Below are 12,648 nucleotides of genomic sequence, written 5' to 3'. Positions count from 1 at the left end.
TGCCAACCATTCAGGTGCCGGTTTGTGGTGGTGTGAAAACACGAGGCCAGATGTGACCCAGGCACCTGCTACAGGAGCAGGCGGCTCTACGCAAAACTGTACATCGCAGACTTGAGAAGTACCTCAGATGAACTTCTCTTTAAAGATTCTTTGTGTATGTGTGCGCTTTCTGGTAATTAAGTTAAAGAGAACTTAACAAAATAATGGCAGCTTTAGTGAAAGAAATATAAGTCTCAGCCTTCTAATGACCTGTGCTGTGACCATTTCTCTCGTCGAAAAGCTGGCAGCAGGCAGTTAAGTGAGAAAACAAACAAGGTTGCGGTATTTTCCCGTGAAAAAGTCGATATTGGATCCAGTCCAGTTTTTCTTTTTTTGACAGAGAGAGAAAAGTGTGGCTTTGATGTTTAGGAGTTTTAGCTTTTTTTTCAGTGTCAGGCACCACAACTGAAAGCGAGACCAGGTCTTTGCCATTTGCCCCCTGTGGTGCTCTCCACTTTTGACCCCGGTAAGCACTTCAGATCTCCCTTTTGGCCTCAGTGGGTGAAGTGCGAGTGTGAAGTAGTATCTTGTTAAGCACTTAATAAGGAAGAATTTTTCAACAGCTGTTCATGTTCTTTTCGTTTTTTTCTCTTTTTTTTTTTAATGATAAATGACTTGATTCAAACACATTCTGTGAAAATGAAGATTCCATCAGGTGGCAGCTCTTTGCTCCTGCTCCCGTCTCCCAAAATTTGGCTACCCCTAAGAAAATAAATAATGAAACTCTGTGAGGCGAACAGAAAATGTCAAAGCTTTTAGTAACTGGCTGATTTATGCGAGTCCTCACAATTGGCAGTCTTTTCCTGGATCTAACATTCAGTGTGTTTTCTTAACGTCCAAAACCAGTGAAAAGAAACCAGTATGTTTCTTTTCACTGTTCCTTTAAACTTTCATTCTTTTTCATTTAAGATAAAACATACTGTATGTTTGTTTTTGTTTTTTTAAAGTTCCTTAGCAGAATAATTGTATATAAAACATGATTAAGTTACACAATACAGTGGAACCCCGACTTACGAATACCCCATTGAACGAAATAATTCAAGTTACGAAGGCACTGAATGGCAATATTTCTGCCCGTGTTACAGCAAAATGTCCGTGTTACGAAATCCTCTGGCTCTGATTGGCCGAGCCCAGAATGCCCAGAATGCCTTCCGAATGATGTGACAACCCCTTGGCTTTCGTAATTGCGCTTCGCTGTTCCACTTGAACGACATATTGTTATTCTAGTTAGCAATTAGCCTATAGCCTATCGTTCAGCATCACCTCACTCAAAAGGCGCAATGGGTGCTTCGACTTACGAAACTTTTTGACTTACGGAAGACCCTCGGGAACGAATTCATTTCGTAAGTCGGGGTTCCACTGTATAGAATTTAATATTAAAACCTATATTTGTATAGAATATTAAGATGACCCCTCCTGCGACCTGCTCTGACACTAAAACAAAGTCACAATTATCCATGAGGAAACAAAACTCCTGTTTTGTTATAATCTGAATATGTGACTTTTGTACTTTATCTTCGTATAACCAGCATTTCTTAAACTGTGCGGTGTATGGGGCACAGTGCGTCATTTATATTAAAGTCATCGTCATCATTATCTGATCAATATTTCATATCCAACTGAAGTTGCATAGAGTGTGTTTAACTTGATAGGAGAACTTTTATTTTACACCTTTGACCTTGAGTAATGGTCACAAAAAAAAACCAAGTTAGCATATCTTGACCATCTTAAGTTGAGGCTAATAAATGTTTTTGAGAGAGAGTAAGTTTGTATAATTTAAAGTAAAGCCAAGTAATCAAATTTTACAATGATGGAATTTGCCTTACCTTCAGCTACTATTCACTAACACTAATTCCACAATTTACTGTAATTGCTAAACATTTAAAAAGCGTGAAAGTAAGCTAATTTTTTCAAGTAAAAATCTGAGCTTTTAATACAGCATTGATGGCAATTTCTTATATTTTTATTTCAGAGTTCCACGTTTAGCAGTTCATTGTGATCCATCCAGCTTTTTCTACTTAAAAAAATAATTTATTTTCCCAGCTTTGTGAGCCAGTGATAGGAAGTAACAAAACCTTAAGTTTACGGTCTGTTTTTGCGTGACACTTCAGCAAAAGATGATTATCTTCCATCTGGAGCTCCAAAAATATGTTTCTGGCAAGTACGAAAAAGTCACGTCCAAGGTTTTTTGTTTTTCAGATGTGTGAGCTAGAAGTGGAGATGAGTTTAGTCAAGGTGATGACACATGGGGAGGGGCGCGTGTGCACGGGTTAGGGCGGGAGAGATGGAGCAGAAGCTACATGGGGTGCAAATATGCCAAATATGCCCGATGACTTTGCTGATCCCTGTGATGTCCTCGGTCGCCTCCTGCACTGGGAAAACCCACAGCCAAGTCCCACCCAGCGGTGTAAGAGTGTGTATTTGTGTGTGGAGGTGCGTGTGTGAGTGAATTACTAGACTACCCACACGGTGAGCTACAGGTGTGAAAATTAGGTGTGAGGTTTATGTGTGATAAATTACCAACATGTGGCCTAATCACAGCCACTCCACCTTTCCCTCCACCCAGCTTTTTCCTCTCAGCCATTTCTTCCTTCTGTTCTGAGAACACATTTTTCCCACAGCTTGAGTGAATTTGAGGGAGTGTAAATACTGAACTATACAAATTCCAAATGGGTTTCTTTCTTTTGGGAATTACTTCTTATTTTGCATGTCTTATACTTCATAAGTAGTTTATGCTCTTTCAGTCAGTGTCAAAAACTGTTAATGTACTGACATTCCTGATATCAGACTGCCTAGATATACACTAGGTTATCAGTTATCAGCTTCTCCTCATTTCTTTATATTTTGTTAGGAAAATGGGGAATGGGTGCCGTGATTCACTGAAATGTAAAACAAAAACAAAGTTTGTACAGTTCTAACAAGCCTGAAAGTCAATGGTATGACCATCTTTATTCTTCAGCACAGCCTGAACTCTCTTAGGCAAGCTTTCTTAGAACTTCTTTAAGCAGTCTTCAGGAATAACTCCCCAGGGATCTTGAAAGACATTCAAAGCTCTTCTTTGGATCTCTCACTGCTTCACTAACGTTTAGGTCTGGGCTCTGGGGAGGCCAGTCAATGACTGATAGTGTACCATTGTATGTTTTACCATCCATGTATGCTTGTGTTGCATTGGCAGTGTGTTTGGGATTTGCTGCCAATCAGACACTTGTCAGATGATTTTTGCATAGTGGATCAAAGTTCGACTGTACTTTTCTGCATGTATAATTCCAACAATTTTGATAAACATCACTGGCTTAACTGCAGCCCAAAACCATGACAGATGGCTGTAGACACTCACTGTTGTACCTCTCTCCCGATGTCCTCCATAGATGTGATTTGATACAATGATTTGATCAAAACACAACATCATCACTACAAAAAACCTGTTTCCACTGATTATCAGTCCAGTTCTTTTCTAATTTGGCAAAAAAAAAAAAAAAATCAGATTTTTCCTCTCTGTTTGCCTTCTTTAATAATGGCTTCTTGACAGCCACACTTCCACTGACACCATTTCTGATGAGGCTTCAGTGGACAGTACATGGATCAACCAGATTTTCAGCTATAATCTCTTTGGGAATCAAAAATACTGTTTTATTTCTGGATTTTACTTTAGAAGTGGGACAAAAATTATATGTTTTTGTGACAAGCTGCTAGTAACAAAGTCCTTAAGGACACTATTAAAACTGTCGCCTGGCTAAGTTGTCTGTTATGTATCGACACACTCGCTTGATTTAGGTGCGTTTTTTTTATGCTCGAATAATTTGTCATTGTTAAGTAGCTTCGCAAAAAGCAAAAACCAGATCTGAGAATTATCTGGTACAAGGGCTGAAAATGGACCATCATCTGCAATTAGCTTACTACATACCTTGCCGTGTTTGAATGATGCAGATTTTTTTTTTTAAACTGTATTTTGCAACCACATCCTGGACAATTGATCTAATCCTTTCCAAATGTGCTATGCATCACCTCTGGAGTCTCACGAATAAAAAACCATAAAACAATTTATTATACTCCATGTAGTTTTGCAACTAAAGGTCAATGTGTTGGCACAAATTTACGTAGAGGTCCATAATTCATCCAGGCCAGTCCTTTTAAAAAAAAAAGCATAAAAATGTCCACATTCCATCACCTCACTGGTTTAAACAACATGTTTGCTATTGATAAAATCTCCAATATCCAACTGCTTGTTTGTTAATGTGCTCTGAACCTGTCGATTTCACTTGGCACCATCGTTAGTCTGGTGTGAGTTACTGAAAATGGGTTGAAATAACTCTGGTGTTTCACAAGAACATCATCACCTTTTGTTGAAATTTTGAAAAAAGATAGACAAGAAGAAGCAATGGAGCCAGCAAGAAATGCAAACCACATGTTCATCTTATGGTGCCTGTTTAGGGGGTGATAAAGTCCATCTTCGTGACTCATCAATTAACTCCTGCAGTGCCCCAGTGATTAAATATGACAAGATCCTTTTGCACCTGCACTGGCCAGTCCTAGTGTAAATGTATAAAACAAGTATTAACCACCAAGAGAATGAAAAACAGATGATGACCCATCACAGGCAGCAGACAGGTTGATTTTTTTTTTTTTTTTGTCCATTTTTACTGAAACAATGGCAAGAAAGAGAACAGATTTCATGTGCATTAAATAGGGAATATTTTGTGCATTTAATAGTGTCAAAGTGCTACAATTAACACTGTTGTTTTTGGTTCATTTTTTTCTAAACCACTTTAAAGCTGTGCTGTAAATCTATAAAATATACCAAAAATAAAATAGGCCCATAAATGCAGCGTTCCTAACAAATGCTTTTTAAAGTGTCACAACTCTTTTAGAATTGACTTTTTTTGTTTTCTTACTCCACTGGAACAAAAGTTTAACATGATTAGAGGTTTGCATTGTTTCACTGCATTGTTTAAATAATGCTGACACGGACTGCAAACAGATATTCTGCTGTTTTCATGGCAAGGCAAAATTGTAAAACATTTATGGGACCGCAACCCACAATGAAGAGGCGATGCCGTTAGTTGACCACCACATCAAGGTCATTCTGTTTTTTCCCCCTCTCATATATGACCAGCTTTTGAGCAGCTTTCCACTGGCTGAAGGGTGTAAGTGTCCATCACTGTGGTTGAAAGTGTGAAAACACTGCGAGAGGCAGGTTAGTGATTCATCTTTTATTACGAATTTCCAAACAGGAATTACAAGGTCTCTTTCACATCAAGGAATCCAGATGTTGTGTCTGACCCGAATAAGGGACTTAAGTCTTAAAGATATTAGGAAGTGAACTAACTTGGGGTCTTCATACAGACTTGAAAGGAGTGCAAGGTTGAGAGTTCGACTGGACAGATGGGCTAAAGGTGCAGAGTGTTTCCAGATAATCTTGGAAGCACTCTCAATGTATCTCTATTTGACCAGCTGCAAAATCAGGAAGGACATTCAAATCACACTTTGAATGAACTTGCAACCTTGTTGCATTAAAAATGTTGCTTTGAAGACTGTGTTCACAGTGACTTTGGTGCATAATAATGGTGATAAAACAGTAGTAGATGGAGTCATAGATTCTTGGCAGCCTTGCTTTTATATACCGGTAGGAATATAACCAGAACAACAGCAGGTGTTGAGCTTCCTTTTGCAAAGGGTTGTGTTGCAGGGGAGTTAAACTCATTGACGCAGACTCATTCAGACTGATTACAGCATGTTTCTGTCTATCTGCATTTATAAATTAGATGTTAGTTATTTGCAACCCTTCACCAAAACCTTCACTTAGAGTCTAAGAGTGGTTGCAATTAGTCTGTGTTGAGCCGCAATGGTTTGTAGACAGGTTGCCTCCCATCAGGCAACTTGTCGTTAAATGATGTTTGAGGATGTTGACTGCTCAATCTCTGGGTGACCTGTTGTTCATACTCTCATTTGGTTGCAAACAGCAGAAAAAAATCAACCACCAAGTTTTCCTAGTCACAAAGAGGTTGTTGTCCTGTTTTTACTCTGACGTGACAGAGACATAGAGACATAGAGCTAGGCCACATTGAATTTTAAAGCTGCAAAACAACCAACATTCCCTTGAAAGCTCACTAGGCTATTTAATGTGTTTTATCTTGTGTAATCATGTTGAATCTATGCGTGTACAGCAAATAAATTGTCTTTTTATGGGAAGTTTGAAACTTATGTATGTCTTGGCTGAGCGCAGTAAATAGGGAAACCACCAGAGACTCTAACATGTTAGTTCTCATGTACACATTAACCCTACCAGTATCAATCTTGTTATTTAACTCTCAGAAAAAACACAAACAGAAAAAAAAAACTCCAAAAAATTGTTAAAATGTCAAACTATTCCTTCCATTCATTTGCATCCGTGGTTATCCAGTGAGTCAAATCTATTTTTCTCACCTGCATGGCACTGTGGCCCGACCTGTTGAGTCACACCAAATTAAATTAGTTTGACTTTTTGTTTTATTACGCACTAAAAAGTGTTGCCTTCATGTTGCCATTTTTCCACTTGCCTGTTTGAACCATAGCTGCCTGTTTTACCCATTCGCCATTACATTAACAACCACGCTTTTAAGTGAGGGTTCAAATCCCCGAGCTGCCTGCGTCGCACGGTGGATCTGTGTCACAAGAACACTTTGGCTGGGGCTAATATGTCTGACAGCAAAATGTGTTTGCTCAGTCTCATGCTGCAAAATCATTATAAGCAGCAGGACTGTCCCAAATTATAAACATGTGCTTACAGTATGATCTGTTAAAGTAAACCGGGGGGAAAAAGGCATAGATCCTAAAACCTGACTGTTTCCAGCTGGAACAGAGTCAGAGGCAAGTCCAATATATTTTCTGCTAAATTGGAACAGAAATGCGCCTTCAGCACACAGGCCCAAAGTACCCCCCTCTTTTACCCCTTCTGCTTTTACTCCGCAATTTTTTAGCTAAGTGCGACTTCCAAATTCATGACAAAGTCACGGGCCCGAAAAGCAGGTCGTTTGATGTCATTTTCCATGCTCGAACAATGTTGAGATGTTACAACCGCTTGTGAACTGCGGGTGTGAGGGCTGACACTGCTACAGCTATGGAGCGTAATCCTCGATAGTTTGGTGGTTTGAAGAGATCCAGAAAGTGGCTGCTTTGCTCCTTCTGGTACGATTCGCCGCCAGTCAGCTGGAGGCTGCTGCGCTGTCCTGTATATGCCCTTTCCTTGTCCCATGCTTTCTCTTTTTTCCCCTTAAGTGGAACAGCAGTAAGCTTATACCAGCATTTAAGGGGAACAAGTGAGGTAGACAATAAACAATAATAGTCCCAGTGCCACGAGGAAAGCGTATAATTCTGTTGGTGAATGTGGCGCTTTCCACATGAGAGTGCAAGTCTTTGTGACCTGCTGCTACTCCAAAAGCTGAGGTTTTCCATCACTGCCTCTTGACCATGTGACATTTATGGATAATATAGATGAAGCGGCTGATATATTTTTGCCGTGTTACTGGATGATGTCAAGATTCCCCGTATGTATATAGGTGTCCTGCACTGTAAAGTGCCTTTTCCAAATAATGGACAGTGTGCTGGATAGCTGCATTCACAGTCTGCATTATTAGATTTACATACCAGGGGCCCTTGGAGAAATGAAGCAGAACTATGAGAATAGAAAGAGTTGTGTTTTAATATAAGCACCAGTCTTCAGTTTTGCTGAGTTCGGAATTCACCACCGTGTTATGATACCGATACAAGTCTGCAGCATTTCTGCATCACCTCAGCAGTTAACCGGGACACGCTTTTTGCTAGCCCACTCTCTGGTTTTTTATTTAGTGCTTGGTTAAAATGACAGGTGTCAAGGTAAACTATGGTCTGTTACTTTTTGCTGAGTGAATGACACTGTGACTTGAACTGAGGAGCCGAGGCATGAAACAGAATCATGTTACTGCTTTGTTCTAAATGTTGTTGGCCACAGACAACAAAAAAAATCCTTGCATCTGAAAATGACATACCAAAAAACATAAATACAAGGATCCTATGAAAATTAAAGGAAATGAAAATAAAATGTATATCTTTAAGGGCCTGAAAATGGTTACAGAGAATCAGTCTTCATCAGTAATGACCTAAGATTTGTTAACAAAGTCAATCTAAAAAAAAGACCTACATCACTGAAGCCTACTAAAACATGTCTTTTGTTCTTTTTGTGAAGTTCACCGCTCTTGAAGAAACACAAAAATTATATGCAGTTTGCCTTGTTAGGGGTTTGGAGTGCAGAAAGTTGGAATCTTTCAATATGAATGTATTCATGGGTAACAGTAGGTAGGTGAGTGCAAGGCAGGAAGTTAGCTGACCGTGGGTGGAACCTCATGGCGTATGCTGATGGTTTTGGCAGCCATGAGCATAATCTGTCACGCTGGCTTTGGACTCATAAAAATCTACCTGCAATGGAGTTTGTGTTTTTTTTTTTTTTCAACTTGATCTTAAAGCAGCCCTAATTACTCTTGAGCTGCATGCAGTTAAATTTCCCAGGCTGCAAAACGAAAGCTGCCGCGCTCCAAACACTCTGTCATTCTTATGCTGTGACTCTAACTGTTGTTCGACAAACTTAAGATGAACAGCATACATACTTAATAGCAGGTTTATAAAACATGTTCTCTTGCAGCCTTGACCACTTGATTAGCATAGCTATGACTCTTGACTGGGTACTTTCCCAGTCGAATATGTGAGTGGCATCCTATAGTAGATGCATAACTGATGGATGAAGTCAAGAGTCAGTTGCGCTAGTTAGCTGTTACTGCTTCTACTCCTATGTATTTACTTTTATGGCCAAACTTCCTGTATGGGATCTTAATGAAGGGTAATCTTGATCTTGTGGATTCTTCTACTTTGACATGAGATTTAAAAGATAGATTTGGCAGATTTTAGAGCATATTGACAGCGCTAATGCTAGCCAAACATGTAAACTTGCGTTACAAGATCTGTCATCTCCACTGTAATTGTAACCAACCATTCAATACATTTTCACAGCACTGTATTTTTGTGTTGGGGCATCAAGTTGGTCATTCCTCATTTGGAGAAGGTTGATGTCTAAGTAATGCAATTCAAGGGGATTCCAGAATAACACCCTGCCTTTGTCACTCTCAGAAACCTTTAAGCTAACTGCTATTGATCTAAAATAAAACAGGTGTTGGAACTGCATGGCATATTTCACTGTAACATGATCAATTTTAATTTTGGTGATTATTATATTTTTATAACATGAGAGTATTTCCAAACTGGCTGCCATCTCACTCTAGAGAAGACAGCCCACAAGATGCCAGGTGCAGTTGGGTTTTTGGATAGTTAGTTGGATAGAAGCATGAAGCATGAAGAAAAAGAAAATCCTCTGTAAATTAGCTGAAAGGACACTGCTTAGTGGCACACTGGAAAGTACACTTTCTGACAAAGGTTAAATAAGGTTTGGGCCAGTCTTGCGCTCATATTGTAAGCTACATATGTAGCTATAATTAGCAGGTCTTTAACTTAATTTAGTATAAATATTGGGGCATAGGGAAACAGCACAATCATAATCTAGCCATATCAATAATCTGTCCAGAAATTTATAAATTATTTATAAATTAACTTGCCATGTACTGTGTTTAAACTTTGGACAGTTTTTGTAATGAGGAAAGTTAGATCTTGCTAAGCTAACTGGCTTCTGCTTTAAACTTGCACACAGACGTAATCTTCTCCAAACTGCCAGCATTTTCTTTTAAAAATGTACCCATTATGTAAATTCTCTTTATAAATGCAAATGATTTCAAGGTATTTTCCTCCCTCGGGACTTACCAGGGTTTAGCTGTCACAGTACATTTGTGAAGGCTGAGGTAGACGATATGTGAGGGGTCCTTCATGTGGTTCCTGTATAAGAACAGCAACTTTGCACAGCGCTCTGCCTTGTAGACATGACACATTGAGGCACTTATTAAGTTTTTGTATTAAAATGTCCTTGTGGAGGCTTTTTCAGCGATGTTCGTATGGATTTGGGCTTTTGTAAATAGAGTACTTGAAGCCCAGGGGGATCTTTACTCAGCTGTCAGAAGTGGGAACTGCGGATTTGTTTTGTTTCACGTAATAAGCACTTTGTGGTTGAAATCGTAAACGACATCACTTTATCATGTGAAAGGAGTGGTGCTTTTAATGATGTGCAGTCCTCTCCCGAAGTCTCAAAATACATACCGTATACGTTAAACCTGGTATCCATAATGAGATGTTGACCACTCGGTCCATTTGTTCTACATCTGTGGGTCAGTTTAATTTCAAAGTGACTGACAGAAGAAGAGCATGGGCGTGAAGAACAGAAGAAGAACATGGAACATGTGTCTGAACACACTTAGCATTAAGATAGACTGGGTTTAAGTAGACCTGGTGTCTGAAAATAGGAAAGACATAATATGCCAAAAGAAAAAGGGACCACATTTACAATTTGGAACATATTCTCTAGCAAACTAACTATACGGTCCTCCCAAATTAAATTAAACTGCTGTAATATATGGAGATGTCTGTTAATTTACTTTTCAGTATCTTTTCTTCTGCTCTAAGTACATTTGGATGTTTTTCTTAAGAATGGCTGAAACCTGCTGGCAGTCGGCAGATTGATGTAAAGTGCACTAGACATTATGCCGGTAGTGTGGGACGTGAGTTGGACAGCGTAGCTCCAGACACTGTGAATTGTGGCCTCTTTCCTGACATACCTGTGGCCTAAACCTCCAAACCTTTCCACAGACGCACACACACAAGCTAATCTCCCCAAGATCTGGACCAAAAGAGTTTCTCTCCACTGCCTTCAGCCTTTCCTTCCCTACTTTCCCCATAGTCATATGGTAATTCCAGGACACGGGAAATGCTTCATTCAAACAACGTATACTGCGCTGTCCTCACTTGCCGACACCGTGAGATTAGCAACAAGCAGAAACAACGGAGAGCAAAGAATGAGCGGGAACTTTGAGCCAGGCTCATCAAAAGGCCTTTCAATAACTATAATTTCTCTGTTGATTGACCTGCCAATGGTCTGGGATGACCACAGGCCCGGATAGTGTTTTTCTTTCATTCTTGTTAGGATAGTTTTGTTAGCATAGTGTTAAGAGGTTTGAGCCCGCTTGAAACGCGCTGCAGAAATAAACTTTTTCCAGCCTGACAGGTTTACCTTTGCCAAGTTGGCTTTCCTTTTCTGTCAGTGCTATGCTCAGATTTAGCAAGGGCAGACGGGAGTACATGTGACTGGTTTAATGCGAATGTCAGTTTGCTGTAAATGCACCCAGATTGTGTATTCTACAGGAATATATGGTTGAGTATTGAGGTTGGGTCTAATGATGCAGTTTAGTCTTACAGAATGGAAGGATTGACAGAATGAAATATGAGATATATTCGGGGGAGTGATTCTCGTGATAGCGATAGCGTTACCTGACGGGAAATAGAAGTCGGCTTTAAGTTCCTGCACGTTATTATAGCACTTTCTGTAAGGTAAGGAAAGCACTTGACATTTGTCCAGTTGTACTAGATGCTAGGTAAGGCGCACCTGTATCCGCCAGATGACTTTGAGGATGCCATCTTGGAGCTGCATTGGCACAACTAAAACGTTGGATTGACAGTTGAATATAAGACACGATTTTCCATCTGAGAATTGGAAGAGCCAACGCTAGTATTAATTTGGGGTTTTCATTCATGTCTTACTGAGCAAGTGCTGACTGGAGATGAACCATCCCCAGTCTGTGTGATGAATGGAGTTGGAGCGCACATCACGGCGCTGCTGTGATCGATGGAGTGTCGCTGTAAACCTCATCCCTAAAGACCATCAGAGACACATTCTGATTAGCACTTAATCTTACTTCCATCCACTCTGGCTTCAGGAATACGAGCACAGTTTGGCAGAGCCAGCATACCTCTCTAAAGACTGTCTCCCAGCGCTCCAACAAAACAAATGAAAAAAAGATGAGACCAAGGCAGCCTCCGACATGCGCTGACTTATTTTTTACATGATTACAAACTGATGCTTGCAATGGGCCCACTTAGCTCTCACTTTTTCTGGTTGAATCCCTTCAGAGAAATCTAATATGTGGATCTATGGCCAGTAATGCAGGCATGCTCTGCTCTGTCTCTCAGGCTGTCCAGCTTGCTACACAGTGTTTTATTAAGCGTTGTGGTAGGTCGCACAGTATAAGCACCGCTGTTACCCAGTCCCTGCCTGTGATATTCAAGACTTGGCTTGAAGAACATCTGAAGTGTCTCTCGTTTGGAATGGCCCGAGGATATTTTCCTGTAAACGGGATGCTAAGGAGTTTAGATTGAAAGTCACTTATTGTAGAAAGGACTGTCTTTTTACTGGCTCCTTTGTCTTCCACAGGCAACTCGAGCTGAGGCTAGAGCTGCTGCGGTTCTGGGGGCTTTCATCGGCTGTCTCAACACAATCGTTTAGGAGGCCAGCTCTGACCAGAATTAATGCAATATTCACATTCATAACCAATCAGCATTCGAACGCTGAGAGGCGAACTAGAGTTTGCATGAATGACAAATTGTTGAATTGGACATATTTACTATGAATTGAAGGATATCCTGCTGATATATCTATTATGGTTGTTT

General features: G+C 40.0%; 1 protein-coding gene across 3 annotated transcripts in view; it reads left to right on the top strand.

Annotated features, from left to right (window-relative positions):
• rspo2 (R-spondin 2) overlaps positions 1–12,648 on the top strand; it is a 58,845-nt gene that overhangs the window by 13,305 nt on the left and 32,892 nt on the right. The gene's annotated exons all lie outside the window — the stretch shown is intronic.

Source organism: Astatotilapia calliptera, chromosome 11 (genome assembly GCF_900246225.1).
Source record: "Astatotilapia calliptera chromosome 11, fAstCal1.2, whole genome shotgun sequence".
NCBI classification, from domain to species: domain Eukaryota; kingdom Metazoa; phylum Chordata; class Actinopteri; order Cichliformes; family Cichlidae; genus Astatotilapia; species Astatotilapia calliptera.
The sequence above is the reverse complement of the archived record's forward strand: the minus strand, read 5'-3'. Positions and strand labels throughout refer to the sequence as shown.